Here is a 20,958-nt window from a genome sequence, read left to right as displayed (position 1 = left end):
CTCCAAATTCTGGGATTAAAGGTGTGCACCTCCATAGGCAGACCAGTATTTAAAATGTATTACTTAACATAGTCTAACATGAGCCTGGAGAGATGGCTTGGTGGTTAAGAGCATTTGTGGCTCTTGTAGATTTTGGTTCTTTGCACTCATATTGGTAACTCCAGCTCCAGAGGATCCAACACCCTCTTCTGCTGGCCTTCATCATTTGTTCTCTCTCTCTCTCTCTCTCTCTCTCTCTCTCTCTCTCTCTCTCTCTCTCTCTCTCTCATACACACACACACACACACACATACATACACATACACACACAAGGAGGTTAAGAAAGAGAAAGTGAGTAAGGAGCACACAAACACATAAATTTTAAAAGTTAAAAATAAATCTTTTTTAAAAACGTTTGTTTGTAAGAAGTGTAAAGTCCCATTAAGTGTCCTTCCCAGGCCACTCTGCCCTACTCTAGGTGTCTTTGTTCATATTTTAGATGCATTGTTCATATTTTAGAACTTCACTGCTGATGCTGTGCTGTTGATTGAGTGTATGCATTCTAACCAAGCTAAATATATATATATATATATATATATATATATATATATATATATATATATATATAAAACTAAAATGTACAAAAGAAACATGCATTGTCACCAGGAAGGATGTATCACTAGACAGAGAAAGGCCAAGTTATTAAAAGAAAGTCTCATCTTTCTGAAGTTGTCTAAAAGAATAAAATGGAGTTCTCCAGGACAACTTCAGTCATTAGAAATGCAGGGTGAAAAAAAAAACACAGAAAGAAAAGAAATACATGCTGTGAAATGTCATTCTGTATGCTATGAATATGTGTTGCTCTGATTGGTTGATAAATAAAATGCTGATTTGCCAGTAGTCAGGCAGGAAGTATAGGCAGGATAAGCAGACAAGGAGAATTCTGGGAAGAGGAAGGGTGAATCAGGAGTCACCAGCCAGACACAGAAGAAGCAAGATGACAAGGCAGAACTGAGAAAAGGTACCAAGCCACATGGCTAAACATAGATAAGAATGATGGGTTAACAAAAAAGACACGGAGAAATGGACGAGATCTACATGAACAACCTGGTCATGAGTGGGAAAAATGAAGGGCGACGGTCGAGGGAAAGAGAGTGGGAGATCCTAGCTGGATCAAGAAAAGAGAGGGAGAACAAGGAATAGGAGACCATGGTAAATGAAGACCACATGAGAAGGGGAGGAAGCAGAGAGCTAGGGAGGCCCACGGAGATCCACAAAGATACCCCCGCAAAAGACTGCTGGCAATGGTCGAGAGACGGCAGGAACTGACCTACTCTGGTGATGGGATGGCCAGACACCTTGATAGTTGTGTCATAAACCCCATCCAAGGACTGAGAAATCTGGATGCAGACATCCACAGCTGGGCCCCTGGTGGAGCACTGGGAGTCTAATTAGTGAGAAAGAAGAGGATTTATATGAGAGAGAATTGTTGAAGCCAAGGTTGGATAAAGCACAGGGACAAATAACCAAATGAATGGAAGCACAGGATCTATGAACCAAAGGCTGAGGGGCCCCCAACTGGATCAGGCCCCCTGAACGGGTGAGACAGTCATTTGGCTTGATCTGTTTGGGAGGCAGCTGTGCGTTGGTGCCAGATCCTGGGCTCGTTGCATGAGTTGGCTGTTTGAATCCTGGGACTTATGCAGGGACACTTGGCTCAGCCTGGGAGGGGGGGAATGGACCTGCCTGGACTGAGTCTACCAGGTCGATCCAGGTCCTCATGGGAGACCTTGATCTGGAGGAGGTGGGAATGGGGGATGGGCTGGGGGGAGGGGGAGGAGGGCGAGAGGGGGAGAACAGGGGAATCTGTGGCTATTATGTTGAACTGAATGGTGTTGTAAAATAAAAAAAAATTTAAAAAAAGAAAAAAAAAGAATGATGGGTTAATTTAAGTGTAAGAACTAGTCAGTAATGAGCCTGAGCTAATGGCTGAGCAGTTATAATTAATATAAGCTTCTGAGTGATTATTTTATTAAAGGCTGTGGAACTGTGGATGAGAGATTTGTCCCAACCACAGGCCAGGTGGGACACAGGAAATCTTCTGGCTATAAATATAGGGTATTTTCTCATCATCCCTGGAAGGGGTTAGAGGAGAAGACAGTAACTTCACAGCTCCCCTCTGAGAGCATTGCTCTACTTCAGTGTCCCATGCTGCACAGAGTTGCCTATGTCATCCCTTTGCCTCAGTTTCCCTTGGTGGAAGGGTACAACTACTACACTATGAGCAAAGAAGAAAATATGAGAGAAGTGGGTAAGTTCCCAGCAACGCCCTTCCAAGGCTTGGTGAGGGGTCACACTTGGGTCAGTGTGGTGCATGGCTTTCTGTCTCGGCAACTCAAAGCTTCCTTTGTGTCAACTTCATTCAGAATAAAAATACAGCATCCCCGGCAGGCTAACACCCTCACTAAACAGGGCATGCTCACTTCACATTAAGTTGCCCCTCTGTCCACAAACTCCAGACCCTGGAGACAACCCTACTGTGTGGAAACTATCAAAAACCCTGGAGAGAAGGAAGAAAGAGAAGACGGATGGACCATAAAGAGATATAGCTGATAAGAAAACAGTGAAAATAGAAAGGGGAAGAAAAGGAAGGACCATCTCCTCTCTTAAAAGAGCATCTATGGACTGGGGTTGTTATCTCCTGCTTCCTTCTTCATTGAGACATCAGCTTCTCCTGTGTAAAACTTACATTTCTAAATAAGACTGGACCTTCCTCATTCATTCATTTTAAAATAGTTTTCGTAGTATTTTAATTTATTCTTGGACAATTTCATGTATGATACAATATATCTTGGTCATGTTCATTCCCCCCCCCACTACTGCTTCCCACTCCTGTTGGATACCTTCCATGTGTGCCTCTCCCATCTCTATGTCTCCTTTTTAATTAATTAATTAATTAATTAATCAATTAATTAATTGTGAGCCTCCTGCATGCAAGTACCCATATAGACCAGAAAGAGGTGCCCAATCCCCTGATACTGAAGTTACAGGCTGTTGTGAGCCACCTGATGTGAGTGCTAGGAACCAAACCCAGATTATCTGCAAGAACAGTGCTCTCCACCACTGAACCATCTATCCAGAAAATGCTACCTCAGTTTTTAAAATAACTTACTGAGTCCAATTAGTGCTGCCCATGCACTCAGAGGTGTGGGGTCACTAGAGCGTGAGTGACCCCACACCTCTGCAAACCCACCCTGAAGAAAAATGACTCCCCCACCAGCCATCAGCTTCTAATCGTTCCTCAACTAGAGGTGTGGCCTTGTGAGCCCTTCCCCAGCTGGTAAGTTGACTGGCTTGCTCTTGTACAGAGCTCATGCAGGTCAGCACTGTGAATTCATGAGGTATGTGCCATGTTATGTCCAGAAGATGGCATTTCACAGCTCTATTCCCCATTAATGTTTTTAATTGCTATATAATGATTAGAGAGTACAGTGTGGCATTTCACCCTGTATACACAATATATAAGCATCCAATCAGGGTAATTCACATATCCATCATCCCAAATATTTATCATTTCTAGTGTTGGGAACATTCAAACTCCTTTTATCTGTCTTGAAATATAAATGAATTGTGGTTAACTACAGTCTCCCTAATGTGCCACATAGTATATGTTATGGTTTGGATTTTATTTCCTCAAAATTGGATCTCACCAAATTTGTCTTGAATTTATGATTCTACTGCCTCATCCACTCAGTGCTGGGATTAGAGCTGTATACCACCGTACCTGGCCTTTGATAGTCTCTTTGCACCTACCCATCCATCCATCCTTTCTCCTCTCCAAGTATCTGGTAATTGTCACTTTGCTCTGTATCTGTGAATTCATCTTTTTGAGCTTCCACATAGGAATAAGAATACAAGGTCGTGACTTTCTGTACCACCCTTATTTCATTCGGCATCATTATTCTCTGGGCTCATCCATGTTAACACGAATGACTGGGTTTCATTCTTTTTGTGGCTGAGTAATATTCCACTGTGTAGATAGACCACATGTTCCTTATCCCTTCAAACACCGATGAACACTTGGCTTAATTCTATATCTTAGCAAATGTGTAGAGTGCCGCCATAATTCCTCCAAGGAGCATCTTCTCTGGGTCAATCACTATCCTGGGCCCTTGAGTTAGAGAGTTGACCCATCAAAGAGGCCATCCATATACAGTTTGCAACCTAGGCCCCATAGACACAATAGCAGAACTAAAACTTAACTGTTTGCCATCTGGCTCCATGGTGGAATCAGGAAGGCATTGAGAGGGAGAAAAATCACTCAATAAGCCACAAAAGAAAGGCAAAAACATTAGTCAAATCAAAGAGCCTCAAATACAAAATGAGCTGATGTATATTGACTGACATTTTTTTTCTTCCTGTTCCTAAGAGGGAAGGAATCTTTTGTGCCATGGGTGTATGTGTGTTCATATAAGTGTCACACATAAAGGGAAGTGGGCTTTGAAAATGAAGTAGGATCAAGGGACTCCAAATGTCACATATTACCTAAAATCTTCGGAGAAGAATTGACTAGGGAAGGTATCCCTCCTCCATAACCCACATTTGGTTTTTTGGTTTTTTTGGTTTTTGTGGGTTTTTTTGTTTTTTGTTTTTTGTTTGTTTTTGTTTTTTTTTCTAACTTGTTTATTTGTTCACTTGTATTACAGAGCTGGACATGGAATTCATGCATGCAGTGTAAGACAAGTACCCAACACTGAGCTCCAAACCCAGCCCTGTCTACAGCCCACATCATTGTGTCGGTATCTCCACATTCAAAGTCCCAGGAGGGCTCTTGCTATTGGCTTAGTTCTAGAACCTATACTCTGTCCTCCAGGGGAATGGGAAGTAGCTCAAGTATGGCCTTGAGCTTCTGAAAGGACCGGAGTCAGCACAGGACACACCAAGACCACATTCTCAGCACAAAGAGATGTATTTGCCCCAGGGACAAAGGACTGCCTCTAGATGGAGAGGAGACAGACATGAGCCATAGGCAATTGGCAGTTTATAAAGGGAGAGGGGGAAACCCCATTTTAGGATAAGTTGGTTCATTTTGATTGGACATGTTAATTAGGCTAGCCAAAAGAGAGCTTTTGATTGCTGGGTTTCAGTACTTTGATAGTTGGACCTTGGTGGTCAGCCTCAGAAGGAGGAAGTGGCCAGGTAAGGGAATAGACCTTGGGGACTAGCTTTAGGAACGTAATCTAATGGTTTTTAGTTGGGGGGCGGGGTGGGGGAGTAAAAGGTAAAACCTGTCAGTGCCATGTTTGCCCATCTCAGGCCTGCTAAAGCCCTTCAGCTGCTACAAAGGAAAAGCACCCAGCACATCTTTAAAGCAGGTTGCAGAAAGGAGGATTTGAACAACCAAAAAAAATTAGAACTCACTGCCCACTTCCTTACCAGCCCTCTACACCATGACCATCCACAGGTGTGCTGTCATGACAGGCCACTTCCAGCCAACATGGCAAAATCCAGCTCTAAGTTCCTACTTCAAGCATCTTGTATAATGCAACCAAAGGCATTCTGGTTACTTGTTTTTTAAAAGGCAAATATTTCCCATGCTTCTATCATTCAATTACCATCTTTATGGCTTTCTGAGGTATTGGTACCTTGCCTGCTGCTATTTACTTAATATTTCTCTTCACAGACACTCTACACTCTTATTTATTTTAAAAGAGAACTTCCTTCTCCTGCTGAGAAATATATAGGAGTGGTGTCTGCCTTTATCTTGTTTTTCAATGGTCATGCAAACAGACATATATTGTGAACATTTCTTATGCTAATCTGGGAAACATCTTCTGCTCCTGCAGATGCTGATGAATGTAAGAAAGCTGCAGAGAATCTCCATGAGGCTTGGGAGATGAGGGATGAATAGTGATGTCCACAGAGACCAGTGGAGGTTTAGCTTTCATCACTAGAGTTAAGAGGTGGGGACCCCTGGGAAATCTACTGAAGCCTGCTCCCACCTTCCCTGTTCAGCTTTCATTAAGCCCATGGCTCCTTTGTTTACTGGCCCACTCAACACCTGTACTTGAATAAGAGGTATGAGTTCCCTCCTTGTCCTCCTCTGCTTGCTCAAAATTCTATTTGAGATTATAGTTGATTTCCTTTTAAGAAATGGAAATTGAAGTCTCTTTTCTCTTATGTCCTGTATGACCCACAGAGGAATAGACCCAACAAAACACAAGTAAGCACACAAAATGTGCTTTCAAATTAAGAAAAAGGAGGAAGAGGTGGGGAAATGGCAGCAGCTTTCTTCAGAAGCAACAGATGACTTTGCTTGCAGTTAAAGTGATGAGCAAACACATTACAAGGTAAGTATCTACTGAAGATCACCCTTGCCCTGCAAGTATGTAAATATCCCAGGACAACTATTTCCTTCCTGCACAGATGGTGCTGTGGCCCTCAACCTAGACATGCAGCTTAAAGATCCAAGGCCTTAGGGAGAGGCTGAGAAAGAGATTCTTGCCTTCTCTCTTCCTCTCTTCCTCTTCTCCCTCTCCTCTTTCTCTTCCTCTCTTCCCTCCTCTATCTCTTCCTCATCATCTTCTTCCTCCTCCTTCACTTCCTCTTCTTTCTTCTCTTCTCTTCACCTTTCTCCCCTTCTTCCTCTTCTCCCTTCTCCTGATCCTTTTCCTCCTCTTCCTCTTCCTCCTTCTCCTCATCTTTATTCTGTTCCTCCTATCCTACCTGCCACCTGACACACACACTTTCTTCTCTTCCCTCTTTCTCTTTCTTGCTTTCTCTGAATGTGGGTGAGCAGGAAACTAGCGCTCACTTCCTGGAGACTCTGGATCACATGTCACAGACTTTGGAACAAGAGCTTGTGTCAATCTCATGCCTCTAAACTGGGAACCACTGTCGGGGTCTCTGAACTTACACACGAGGAGTAAGCACACCATGGGAACGTCTCTGATTATGAAGCCTATAATCCTCCTGCTTAATGTTGTTAACTGAATTAGTTGACCAGTTAATTACTAAGCCACACTGCTAATGCCTATCCCAACAGAGAGAGACTTGAGTAGCACGGGGGAAATGAAGATGGCTAGGAGGCTTCCTCAGCAACACAACAGGCATGTTTGCTTTGTGGGATGAGGTCCAGTAAATATCTTATTCGGAACATGAGCAACCAAGGATCCCAGAGTGCTCTGGAAGGGTTCTCAGATTTCTAGAAAGAATAGCCAATTCCTTAACTCCAGGATGCTCAGATCTCATGAGAGCTCAACATACTTTCTGAGTCAAGACTTTTCCCCTTATAGAAAAAACAGGTGAAATCCAGTGTTCTACAAATTGCCTGCAAGCACTGTTCTTAGTCAACCTGTTCTGTTTCCACCAAGTGGTACACTTGTTGTCTACTCAGAGAGGAGAAGACAAGGAAGGAAGCTAAGCCCTGTTGGGCATTGGGCTCATCCTTGTAAGGTTTATCCTGAAGCTGAGGTCTAGTACACTAGGTGTGAGCTCAGTCGTCAATTTCTAAGATGTAACCCTCTGGAAAAGCTTCCCAGGAGCAGCTTCTGCATCTGCGCAGTGGTCAAATCAATCCACAGTCACAAAGTGGCTGTGAGGATGAAGAAAGAGAGGGTGCGTAAGTGTTCAGGATGCTAACAGTTTTCAAACACAGGGGACAATAATTATCACCAAAATATCACACTCCAAACTCAGACTTATTCTCTCCTTTTCTCTTTCCCTCTCCTAGGGAGCATGATAATATCCATGAAAAAGATTACTCTGGAAATTACGTCACTCCATTAATTCTTCTTACAGAATGAATTCCGTAGAACTAACTCTGTTAAAGCACTTTAGGCATCCTGCTGGCTCAAAAACTATTGTTAATCGCTATTTTATTTCTAGGCTTTGGGCTTAGGAGAAATCAGCTTAGGCCCAGAGATTTCCTGATGCATCTTGATGATAAGGTGGGTTGCAGACAGCCCAGTCTTTCCAGGCTGCTGTTAAACAGAAAGGCAAGGAGAGGAAGTTGAACAGAGATGGAGTAGGCAGCAGCTGATACAAGACATGAATTAATATGTTTATTAAGGTTGTAATGAAACAGTGTTCTGTCCACACAGTTTCTACTCAAACAGGCAGGTTAAACCCTGCTCATCCTTGAGGAATAGATTGTTTTGAAGCTTCCTCCTTTTATTCCTTTAGTCATTATGGAAAGAGCATCTAAAATAGATAGATAGGTTATAGATAGACAGGTAGATAGAAGATAGATAGATAGATAGATAGATAGATAGATAGATAGATAGATAGATAGATTTATACATGATAGATTGATAGATGTTGGATATACAGATGATAAATACATAGATGATTGATAGATGATGGATAGAGAAGACAGATAAAAAGATACATGATATGTATATTGACATGATGGATATATAGAGAGATATTGATAGATGATAGGCGATTCATAGATTATAGATAGACATTGACAGGTGATAGACAAATTGGTGATAGACAGACAGATAAACAGATAGATAAGCCAGTGATAAGTTATTGATAGATATATGATAGCTGTAGAGATGTGGGCAGACATAGAGATAAGTGCACAATAGATTCAATTCCAATGGGTTCTGTCTCTATACATTAGGACACATAAGACAAAGAGATTTCAGGGGGGTACAGAATGTGATTAAAAGAAATCTAAAATATTGTTTTTCCTCACTTTCTCATTTTTAAAAGGTAAAGGAATCAACTTACAAAGTTGTCATATCATGGTTTTCATTAGTGGCAACGAGCATGAGTGGATTTGGCATGGGCCTCTGATGTGCCCTACCTGATTCAGTCTCTCTTGGCAGCCAGAGCTCTACTCTTACTGATTAGAAAACAGGCTCAGAGAGGTGGCATAGCTTGCTCAAGGGTGCCCAGCTGCTAAGGAACAGAGGCATATCTGGACAGCAAGAGACAGAGCCGCACGTGAGCCCAGGATCCTGACTCCTGCGCAGCACAGCCTTCCTTTATACGTTTTCATCTGGCGTAAGTTCAAAACCATAAATACACAATGTTTCTTTCATCCCAATGGTAATTGGGACGTCCCCCTTTTTTTAAAATGAGTTTGCAAAATAAAAATTATCTCCCGCAAATGCACATTCCCTATTTTTCTAGTGAAATCTGTTGCATGCACCAAGGACAAGTTCAGCTGGGGCTCCATGAATCTGTCATGCCCAAGTTGCTGCTGTATGCCTGTCACCTCATGCATAATAAAAGGGCTGCTGTCAGGAGCAGCCCCCACTCACCTCCATGACCACATTTCCAAATTGCCCTTGACAGGGAATGAGCAGAGCATTTCAAAGGACTGCACTGAATATCAGAGCAGCTGCTGTGAGGGTGGGTCTCACGCCTTCCCTGGCCTGGCACTTCGATTCCTTCCTGTCCTGCTTGGGTTTACCCTGGCTACTGAAGGAAGGAAACCGACAGCAGACGTCAGGGAGGGACTGCTGCAGGGCTATTCTCCCAGTCTCTGAGTGACTGCAAGTAGATTTCTAATTGATGAGATACACGGCCTCTGAGACTGAGATGCGAGATCAAATTCTGCCACTCCTAGGTATGGATTGGCTGAATGAAATTCACTATGAAGTCCAAGCTGACCTGGAACTCATAGTCTTCCTGCCCCAGATTCAGGCCCCAGAAACCTGTTTCTGGGTTTTGCTTTTGTTTGTGTTTCTCCCATCCTAGGGACTGAACCTAGAGTTCATGTATGCCAGGCAACTACTCCACGACTAAGCTACAGCCACATTCCCCTCTGGCGACTTCTTAGGTTCCCATTTGTTAACTACAGAAGAGAAATGATGGTTGTGTCCCCAACGGGTCACAGTGAGGACTGAGTAATTGTGCTGACAGTAGCTGATGGTTATTCAAGTGTCAACTTGGTGCATATAATTCTTACCGAGCAGCAAGTGGGAGACAGTCCTCAGGTTCCAGGTGAGGAATGGAAGGCAGGAAGGTGACCTGCCCAGTGTCACCACAGACTCTACATCAGCCTCTGGTGGACCACTGTTAGGAAAGTGTCTGGTCCAAAGCTGATGTGTTAATGCTTCCCCAAATTGCTCACCTGTTCAGAGAGGACAGATGTTACTGTGCTGGGAAAGAGCAACAGAATGCCCATCCATTGAACTCCAGCTTTCTACTAACTGTTCAGTTTACCTGTTCTTACCTAGTCTCCACAGATAAGTCTGGTGGCACACACACACCTATCCCTAGCACTTGGAAAGTTAAGGCAGGAAGGTCATAATTTTAAAGCTAGGCTGGGCTATGAAACAAGACTCTGTCTCAGAGAAATGAAAAATAATTGAATAAAATCACTGCAGGCTGGTCCTGCCTGTCATTCCCCTTGCATATTTGGGGAAACTGAGCCCAAAGCTTCTCCCAAAGCTATACAGGAGGCTATAGCTGAAGCACAAGCTTTTCCAATCTGAAGTCCACGTGGCCTCACCCGGGGCCAGCGCTCACAGCCTGTGGATCAGCCGCCTCCCATGCACCCCTTCACCTTGGTCATAAAGGAGAGCCTTTCACATTTTCTGTTTACACGGGTCGCCTGGGACCTCGTTAAATGCAGCTTTGGATTCAGCTGGCATTTTAGCAAACACCCAGGCAGCCGTGGTGCTGCTGGTGCTGTGTGGACAACACGTGGAATAGTGAGGATGTCCAAGAGCCCTTCAGCCCCTCTGCGCTTTCTCACTTGTCGCCACTTGAGACTCAAGAGGCTTCTAAGGTTGTAAGATGAAGATGGGCGCTTCGTTCTAGCTTCTTCAGCTCTCTGGAGAGAAATTCTCCAAGCCTCACTCCACCAACACCAGCCTCCCACACTGCCATCATTCTCCCCCCCACAGCTGTTTCTGTGCTCTTGACACATACTCAAATGCACATTTCATATGAAGCCACTCAGATGCCAAATGAAAACTCACATCCTTACAAGGCATACGCGACTCCAAAGGACAGCTCGGCCAGTAATGCCTGCATTTCTGCAATTTGTGACTGAATAATGGCTTAAAAGATGATGGTGGGCCTGATGCCCTTGGCTTCAACAGTTATATCTTCCACAGAATTACCTCTTCCATGCTCAGATTTAAATCCAGAGGAGCCTTTCATGAAGTCTCTCTCTGTGTGCTTTTAATCAACATACAAAAACATGTACAAAGATGTTTTATTATGACATGTTCACACATGTATATCAGGGAGTTGATTTCATATTCTTAACCTCATTACCCTCTCTGGCCCATACTTCAACAGTCTGCTTCCTCTTCCCAAACAGTATGTAGATAGATAGATAGATAGATAGATAGATAGATAGATAGATAGATAGATAGATAGATAGATAGATAGATAGATAGATATGATACAGATAAATAGAGATATATCATATATACATATGTATATCATATGTATTATATATTATATAATATTTTACATCTAGATTCTGTCCATGTCTTTAGCCTGGTTTCCTTCAACATGATGCTTTTCTTTTCCATCCATTTCCATGCACAGCCATGGTTGATCTCATTCTTTCTTATGTATGGAAAACACCCCACTGCACTTACATACCACACTGTCTTTCTCCATGCATCTTCTATGGATATCTAGACTGCTGACTCCCTCTTGCTGGCCTTGACTCTACAGCTATGGTCTCTCCAGCCTTGCTTTGCTTCTATGCCCCACCTGAGCTCAGCTGTGCTGGCCTTTCAGATCCCTGACCACCATGATCATTCTTGCTTAGGGACTTTCTTTAGTCTTCTTGAATTATCTTCTATGTGAGAGCCTGTTTTCAGGTTTCTCATGGCTTTACCCCAGTAGATCTGCATAGAGAAGATGATTAGGACCAAGGGCCTGAGTGCAGGTGTCTGAGATGGTCTGCACTTGGCTGTTCTGGGGGGAGGTCTTTTGCTCCACCCCTTGGTGTTTCTATAAACACCCTAGGGCAAAGACAGCCAGGGCTGGTTGGAATAGGTTCCAGGCCCTCTTGAAGCTATTCTGTATTTTCTAGCTGTTTATCTCCAAAATCTAAATCCTTCTATCTGATATTTCCTGCTGCTCGATCGCACTCAAGAAAACTCTGGGGAACTGTGGGGTTGGTGGGTAAACGCCCCGCACCTCTGCCATTTGTATTGCTTGGTGTCTCTCAACCTCCAAGTTCATCTGTGTCTTTCCACAGAGAAGAGTCTGTGGTCAGGACACCCTCATTAACTCTCCTCAGCATCCCACAATGTGGACTTCATCCTCCACTCTTTCTGGATAATCAGCCCATGTTGGCGAGTCACCCAGGAGAAAGCTAGCATTTACCTGAGAAGGACTTGACCTTGATGGCCAGGTTGTCACTGTCTTGTTATACTGAGTCTGTGCATTTGGCTTGCGGCAGCAAAATAAAGCATGTAAAGTAAGCTAGGTATGATAGTACTTCTTTAGTCCCAATGCTTGGGAGGCTGAGACAGTAGCATCTTTCTGAGTTCAAGACCAGCCTGGTCTACATAGAGAGTTCCAGGATAGCCAGGGCTACAAAGAGAGACCCTGTCTCAAAAAGAAACAGAGAAAAAAATAAAAATAAGTACATAAGGTAGTCACTACCATTTACAGTCTCTCCCCAGTTATAATCTACTTCATAATAATAACTGTGGTGTGGCCATACTTGGCATGGACTGGGTGCTTTTGTGAACACTTTGCCCATAGGAATTCACCAACCTACAAAGAACTTAGGGACTGGCAGTTCTGCCATCTCCCCCAATTCACAGATTAAAAGTTGAGACGCATTAGGGTGCTGCTCAGCATCAGAGAGGGGCCTATGAAGTCTGACGTGACCCCAGCACACCCTCAACCTTTACTCTGAACCACTTACTAGAAGGCCACTCTTGTTTGCAAACATGTAGCCAAATTTGTTCATGGGAGAACTTATTTTAATTCATTTCATTCCTGATCACTGCATTCCACTGTATTAAATTTAAAAGTACAATAGACATCTGAAGAAAAGAGGGAAAAGGGACAGTGTGGTTTAAGAAGCTCTCTGGGAATCTAACTTCAGTTGGAAGAATGATTGAAGAGCTCAGGGGACGACGGAACTTGAGCTGGAAGCGGAGATGAGGAGGAAAACAGATGGAGCTGGTATCTGGGAGAAAGAAAGGAGCTGAGGACCATGCTTGTGTGCATCTCTAGTCCTGATCCTGAAAGGTCACTGGGACTCAGTTATGGGGCCTCCATCCTGATGACTTTGTCTACTGTTAATCACCTCCTAAAGGATTTACCTCTAAACAGCATTACCAGATTTAATTTCCAGTCTCCTAATACCTCACAATGGGGATTAAATTTAAGCATAAGAGGAAAAATCACCTTCAAACCACACCATTCCCAGAAAAACCCTGGAGGAGTATGAGGCACCACTGACTCAGCCACAATTTACACGGATCCCTTTAATGGGTCTTGTTCAAACAACCTTGTAACGTTGAAGAATATAGCTTCTCCTCTCTTTTATACTGCAAGTGTCAGAAGCCTCTCTGGCCATTTACTTGATAGAGAGGTTGATAACTGTTATGGCCAATGATCCCATCCGTCTAGATAATAGCTGACCATCGGTATCTTGCAGAAGTCCTGAGACCTCACCAACCAGGCAGCGGAAGTTTATCTGGTCATTGGATTATGCTCTGCATGAATATCAAAGGCACAAAAGTCATGGGATGCAGTGGACTCTGGTCCTGGAGGTAGGAGTGTTCTGTCTCAGCTGTGACTCTGCTAACTTGTGTGGCATTTGAACATCCCTTTGTGTCTCTGGGGACACTTTGACAGGAAGGAAAAAGACTCCCGTAAAGTAACACAGGAATGCTACCCACCTCCTTTGAGACAGCATCTCTCATGGGCCTAGAGCCCACTAACCAAACTAGTAGGACTGGTCAGTGAGTCCTGGGAATCCTTCTGTTCCTGTGTCTGTGTCCCCACAATTTTACATTTGTCTAGAGCACACAGACTTTAGTCACAAGACCATCCTTTCTGAGTCTGGTGATCCCAGTAAGTTTCTTCTCTCATCTCTCAGCAGATGTGGCTGCTTAAATGCTGTGCTGAGAACACAGGTACCTGTTCCTCATAGTGATGCCAGAGAATCATGACAACAGACAGAAGCAACGTGGGCAGATTGATAAAACTCAAGCTCAGAACTAGAGCTAGTACTGTGACTCTGACTGCACCTGATTGGCCAAATCAGTCCACATATGCAAACAACAGTCAAAAGACAGGGAAAAGTGTGTGTGTGTGTGTGTGTGTGTGTGTGTGTGTGTGTGTGTGTGTGTGTGTGTGTGTGTGTGTGTCTGTCTGTGTGTGTGTGTGTGTCTGTGTGTGTGTGTCTGTCTGTGTGTGTGTCTGTGTCTGTCTGTGTGTGTGTCTGTGTTGAACTGGGGTGAGAATCCAAGGCTTCACATATGCTAAGCCTCTACACTGAGCCCCAAGCTATATCACCTGCCTTATTTAATAGGAAACTTGGGGACTTGGGATAGTTTAGTTAAGAAAGTGCTTGCTTTGAAGAGATGAGCATCTGAGTTTGGTCCCCAGAACCCACGTGAAAATGCCAGGCATGGTGGTGTTTGGCTGTTTTCCCAGTAATGGAGAGACAGAGACAGGAGGACCCCTGAGGCTCACTAGCCAGCCAGTCTAGCCAAATTGTTTAGCTCCAGGCCAATGAGAGACCTCAAAGGAGGTGGACAGCATTCCTAAGGATGACACTCTCTGGTGTTCATATATACATGTGGATACATATGCACACACACACACACACACACACACACACACACACACATACACACACAGATATATGTCTGTACACACATATATACACATTCATTCACACATTATACATTTACATATTTGCACATAAAATAGATATAGATTGAGCCACTTTTCTGGCCATTCCCCTTCCACGCTTTAGCCTATGTAGTACCCCTTAACTCCCTAAGTGGAATACAGACACATAAGCATGCATGTATGCACATACACATTACATATGCATACACATATTATACATGCATACACTGGCAGCTGGAGCTCAGTCAACAGGGGAGGGGTAGAGAAGGCTTTCTGTGCAGGACTGGCATGCTGGGATTTGGTGTCTTAAGACGAATAGCAGCTATCAGCCTCTTTTGTATGATAGTTACACCAAGCAAAACCCTTGGGGAACTGATTAGTGTGACTCCTGTCTTTTTCACACCCCTATAAATTGAAGATCATAATTAATGTACTCTAGTAATTACATACTTAATATTTTATGGTAAACGCTAATGTGTTAGCCAATTTTTTAAGTAATAAAGCCAATAGAATAGGTGGATGAATGATGGATGGATGGATGATTGGATGGATGGATCGATGGATGGATCGATGGATGGATGGATGGATGACACATAGATAGATAGATAGATAGATAGATAGATAGATAGATAGATAGAGTAGGTAGATAGATGGTGGTGGATAGATGGATGGATGGTAGGTCAGTAGGTAGGTAGGTGGGAGAGACAGAGACAGAATCAACAACAAAATATGAATGAACCCAGTTCCAACCCAAGCTCCCAGTGGATGAGCTTGCTTTCTTTCCTTTACTGGGTATTCTTTATCCTCCTAGATTTTAATTCCTCTCTTAACCCTCCCTATAGGATCAGTCCAGGTGGGTTCAAGATAAACACAGTCCTGACTCCTGTACAGGCTGCTTCCCACCCTCTCACCTACCCTGTCCTACCATTTTCTTCATTATCAGAGCAAAACCAGGTCCTTGCACTCCAAGGAATGGATGCTCTCCTCCTGTCCCTGCTAAGTGCCTGGGGACCACTGTGCACACACTTCTCAGCAGCATCTTAAGCAGACACCACAAACCTGTGAGCAGGATTCATTAGCTCTGCAATAGGTCCTGACAGTTACCCTCCTCACCACTCCTCTATCCAAGAGGCACCCACAGGCTCTGGCAGACAAAAGAGAGAGAACCAGCAGCCTCCCCTGCTACCCTGTGAGGCTGCAGTGACCACGTGGAATACATCAAAGTGGACTCCTGTCTCTGCAAGCACGAACTGGAGCCTGAAGGACACACTTCAGACCTGGCCGTGCTGCCTCTTCTCACAGCACAGTTTAGCAAATGTTTTCCATACTGTTCAGGGAAGTGAGGACCTACAGAGACTTGGTAATTGGCATCCAAAGCCTGCTGCACCCTGACGCTCTAATTGCTTAAAGATTCGTTTCTTATCCAAAGACCAGGGGCTTCAGGCTCTTGTCAATGAAAGGCCACAAACACATCTGAAACTTTCTCATGACCTTGGCTAGGAGATCGTTAGTGGAGAAATGGAGATGAAGCAGATGACAAGACTTGAGGACCCATTTCAAGGCTGTCACAGCCTACATCAGCCTGCAGGGAAGAATGGACCATTCTAGAAATTCCCTAGTAACAATGAGAAATGAGCCCCCCCAACTCTGCTAAAAGCATAAAGCCAGTGAGCTCAGCATGGTCCTCATAATACTCAGCCCTTCCTCTCTGTTTGCCATGCTTTAAGACAAAACAAAACAAAGAAAAAGCATTATTTCAGGGTTTGAGAGATGGCTTGGTGGTTAAGAGCACCACATGCTGCCCTTGCAGAGGACCCAGATTAGGTTCCCAGCACTCACATAGTAGTTCACTCCCACCTGTAACTCCAGTTCCATGAGACTCATCAGCTGTCTCTGGCCTCAGTGGGCACTCTACACACAGTACACTTCCATACATGTAGGCAAAATACTCATACACATAAAATTAAAGGAAATAAACAATTTTCATGTCTGTTGATTCAGTAAAAGAAAAGGATATTCGACCACTTCAGGTTGGAAATTAAGAAGCTTTTTGTATTTGATAAAGTAAAGTTTAAAAGTAGTGTATGTATGTGTGTATGAGTGAGTGAATGTGTGTGTGTGTGTGTGTGTGTGAGAGAGAGAGAGAGAGAGAGAGAGAGAGAGAGAGAGAGAGAATATATATGTGTGTGTGTGTGTGTGTGTGTGTGTGTGTGTGTGTGTGTGTGTGTGTGTATCTACATGTACATGATGTGGTGTGGTTGTGTGTGATGTCAGGGGGAATGTGATGTCTCTGGAGAATCTGTGTTTTCTGAGTGTGGACTTTGAGCTGTGTGGTCAGGACTTAATTTCTGAGGGAAGAACTCTGGTTTGTATGGAACATGTGAGTTATGCACAATATAGGTTATATGTACTGAAGAACTGTATGCATGTAAGACTTGGGTGCTTATCTTGGGTTATATGGGTGAGTTATAGGTTATGGGATGTTGTATATGGATTATGGGTTGTGTGCATGTTGCGGATTGTGGTGTGTTTGTTGCATATATGCAGATACGTTTTCAGTCATGTGGGAAGGGTTGTGGGTAGGGAGAGCTATGTGATGTAAATGTGTGTTGTGAATTTTCTGTGTTGTAGATTATACAAATGTGTCTCTGATGGACCTATGTGATGTGGACTACTAGTAATAACTAAAGAATTGGTGGAGGGCCAGGGGGATAGTTCTGTGGATAAAAGCTCTTGCCAAGCAAGCCTAACAACCTGAATTTCATCCCCTGACTGTGCAGAAAGATGGATGTGGTACACACTACAAGCCAGCAATTCCAGGGCTTCTACACTGAGGTGGGAGGTGAACACAGGAGAACCATGTGGAAGCTTGTGAGTCAGCTAGCCTGGATTATGAGGCAAAGCAGCAGAAATAACGAGAAAGACCTACCTCCAAAAAGTGGAAGGCCAAAACTTACTACTGAAGGCTGACCTCTGGTGGCCATGGGAGCGCTATGACACGTGGGTGCCTGCACTCACATACACATGTACACCTCCAATGTTTTTTGCCATGTCTCAACAGCCCATCACATCATAAACCTATGAATGGACTCATCTACTGATGAGGTCAGAGTCCTTGCATTCCAATCATCTCCCAGGAGTCCTACATCTAAAAACTGCTGCACTGGAGACCAAGCCTTCAACACAGGAGCCTTTGGGGGACACTGAGGATCCAAACCATAATAGTTGTCTGTGTGAAAAAGGCTCCTTTCAAGGAAGAACATATGCACAGGGGTTTCCTCCCCTTGGGAAATCCTTGAGGTTCTAGAGCTTTTGTGGGAAGAGGGTATTCAAGACAGGGTTTCTCTGTGTGGCCCTGGTTGTCCTGGAACTCACTCTAGACCAGGCTGGCCTCAAACCCAGAGATCCACCTGCCTCTGCCTCCCAAGTGCTGGGATTGAAAGCTGCACCACCACCAGCAGCAGCAGTTCTAGAGCTTTCAATGATTCACCAGAGGCCACACAGGTCGAGTACAAGCAGCCTGATTCATGGCCCCTCATCTACGTGTTTCTGAGTTGACCTTCTCACAGAAGTGACCTCCTCACAGGCATTTGTCCAGACCATCCATGACCAGAACCTACAGCTGACACAAACATTTGGTTAAAACTGCCATTTTGTGAAAGAGGGACGTGAATTGGCTGGGGTGGGGGCGGGGGGAGGGGGGCAGTCAAGCTGGGGGGTGGGACAGGCATGCCTGTGAAGACCAGAAGTTGACAACCGGAGTCTTCCTTTATCACTGTCCACCACGTTATCCTCACATCATCAGTGCTAGGGTTTTATTACTAGGATTGAACATGGGTCCTTCCTCGTGCCCTGCAGCTAGCATTTCATTGACTGAGTGAGTTGTTTCCCCAACCTATAGCTGCCATTTATGGGTGAACATACTCACTTTTGCTCAGCCCCCTCTCTCTCTCAAAAAAAAAAAAAAAACAGACCAGACCCACATCCTGCTCTGGTACAGGAGCAATGGACCTGTCTCATCTGCGAGGTAGGTCCTCTGAGGAGAACCAGCTTGCAGAAACATGTGTCTAAGCAATTAGGTGCTTCTGGTCCTGCTGTAGCACGGCTCTCCTGGGAGGTGTTGTTGCCGTCAAGTGAGTGAGGCCACTGCATCTATCAGTCTCTAAGCGTGATGGACAGCATGGCCTGCCTCACCGAGGGGACTTGGGAATGTCTGTGTCGGTCCTGCCCATCAGTGAGACAGAAAGGACGGCAGGGCAGCTAGGAGGAGGGAGCAAAGTTTGCACATCTTGGAAGAAAAAGAAACTGTGCAGGCGAGGAGTTTCTAAAAGAACAGGATGGAAAGGGCCTTACTCCATGCTGCAGCCAGGATGCTGGCCTTCTTTCAACATGCCTGTGTAATGCCAAAAGGCTTTGCATGGCCAAAATACTGAGTGAAGTGCCAGCCCAGACACATCCTCCTGTATGCATGCATTCTTGTGAAAACTCCTTAATCACTATGTCTCAGTCTCCTCCCTTATATATTAAGGCTGATAATATCAACTTCCTAGCATTGCTGGGAGACTTAGATAAGACCGTACCATAGTTTGGATCCGAAATGTCCCCCTAAAGCTCACACGGTGAAGACTTTGTCTCTAATGCAGCAATGTTCAGAAGTAGGACTTTTGAAATGTGACTGGATTATGACAGCTCTGACGGATCAGTCATTGATGGGCTCATAACTGATGGTTATTGGGGGCAGCAAAATCTTAGGAGGAAGGGCCTGGAGGTCTCCTAAGGTAATCAGTCCCTGGGGGATGTATCTTGTCCCCAGCCTCTTCCTCACCCCTCACTTGTCTTCCTGCCCACAACAAAGCAAGCAGCTCTGCTCTACCACACACCACCCTCCCATGATGCTCCCCTCCCCACAGTCCCAGAAACAGCAGAGCCAAGTACCATGGGCTAAAATCTCTGAAACCCTGAGACGAAATAAGCCTTTCCTCTTTTTTAGCGTTTTCCTCTCGTGTTTTGTCATGGCAATTGAAAGCTGGCAGACACATAAAATAGGCAAAATCCCACTAATGGTGTTACACATCACTTACCACTCTAGCTGTAACAATAACATTTAGACAGAACTTTTCTACTAGGGTACCATAAATGCTGTCTTCTTTATTCCCCAACAATCCAGTGTGCAGATCATCAATTCATTCCCATTTATAGATTAGGAAACTGAGTCAAAAACGTTCCTTGACATTCATGAGTTTTAGTACTTGAAGGGGTAATGCTGAGGGGGGACCCTGAGCAGATCTGACTCCAGAGCCCAAGCTCTGAACCCTTCTCCCATCTTTCCTAAGTATAAGAAAAAGAGACTGCCCACCATGTTTACAAAGAAGCCTTAGCTCCATCATGTCAATCATTTATTTATGCTTTTTCTCTCCCTTTGGGTGGTTTGACGCATTGTGTCTCTGGCTGACCTGAAATTCACTAGGTAGTCCAGAATGGCCTTGAGTTCCTGGCAATCCTCCTGCATCAGCCTTCTCAGTGCTGAGATTGCAGACACGAGCCATGTGCCAAGCTATACAACATTTTAAGAACATAGAGCTCTAGTGGTATTGTTAGTGGTGTTTTTACAGCTCTTCCTTTAAAACCTAATACATGAGAATAATGATGCTATGTGGCTGTGGGTTTCAGTGTGGGTCACAGGCCAGCAGCAGCAGCAGATGCCCTGACAGCTCAGTGTAACTAAAATACCTGAGGCAAGCTACCTGTGAAGAAAACAAAGTTGAAGGCTGAACGTCCAAAGGGCAAGACACAGAGACACACCAACTCTCAGCTGTATCCCCTCCCAGAAGACAGAAAGAGTGGGTGTCTGCATAGGTGCAAGCAGCTGATGATAGATACCTCCCAAGGGAGGGAGGATGGGAGGACTCCTGCTCACTCCTTCTACAAGAACTGCCTCACAGAAACTCAGAGAGTCTCCCAAAAATGTCCTCATTCTCCAATAGCCTAACTACTGCCCACTGGGGCCTGATTTTTTAAGGCTTACCACCTCCCAATGGAGCCCCCCCTGGGGAGGGCTAGGCCTTAAACATAAACAATTAGCTCATACCCAAAATATAGCCATACTCAAAATAAAGCCATAGCCAAAATATGGTCTCTGTGTTGTAATGCACCTATGGGGTACAAGCC

This window comes from Peromyscus maniculatus, chromosome 1, assembly GCF_049852395.1.
Source record: "Peromyscus maniculatus bairdii isolate BWxNUB_F1_BW_parent chromosome 1, HU_Pman_BW_mat_3.1, whole genome shotgun sequence".
NCBI classification, from domain to species: Eukaryota; Metazoa; Chordata; class Mammalia; order Rodentia; family Cricetidae; genus Peromyscus; species Peromyscus maniculatus.
Note: the sequence above shows the minus strand (reverse complement) of the source record.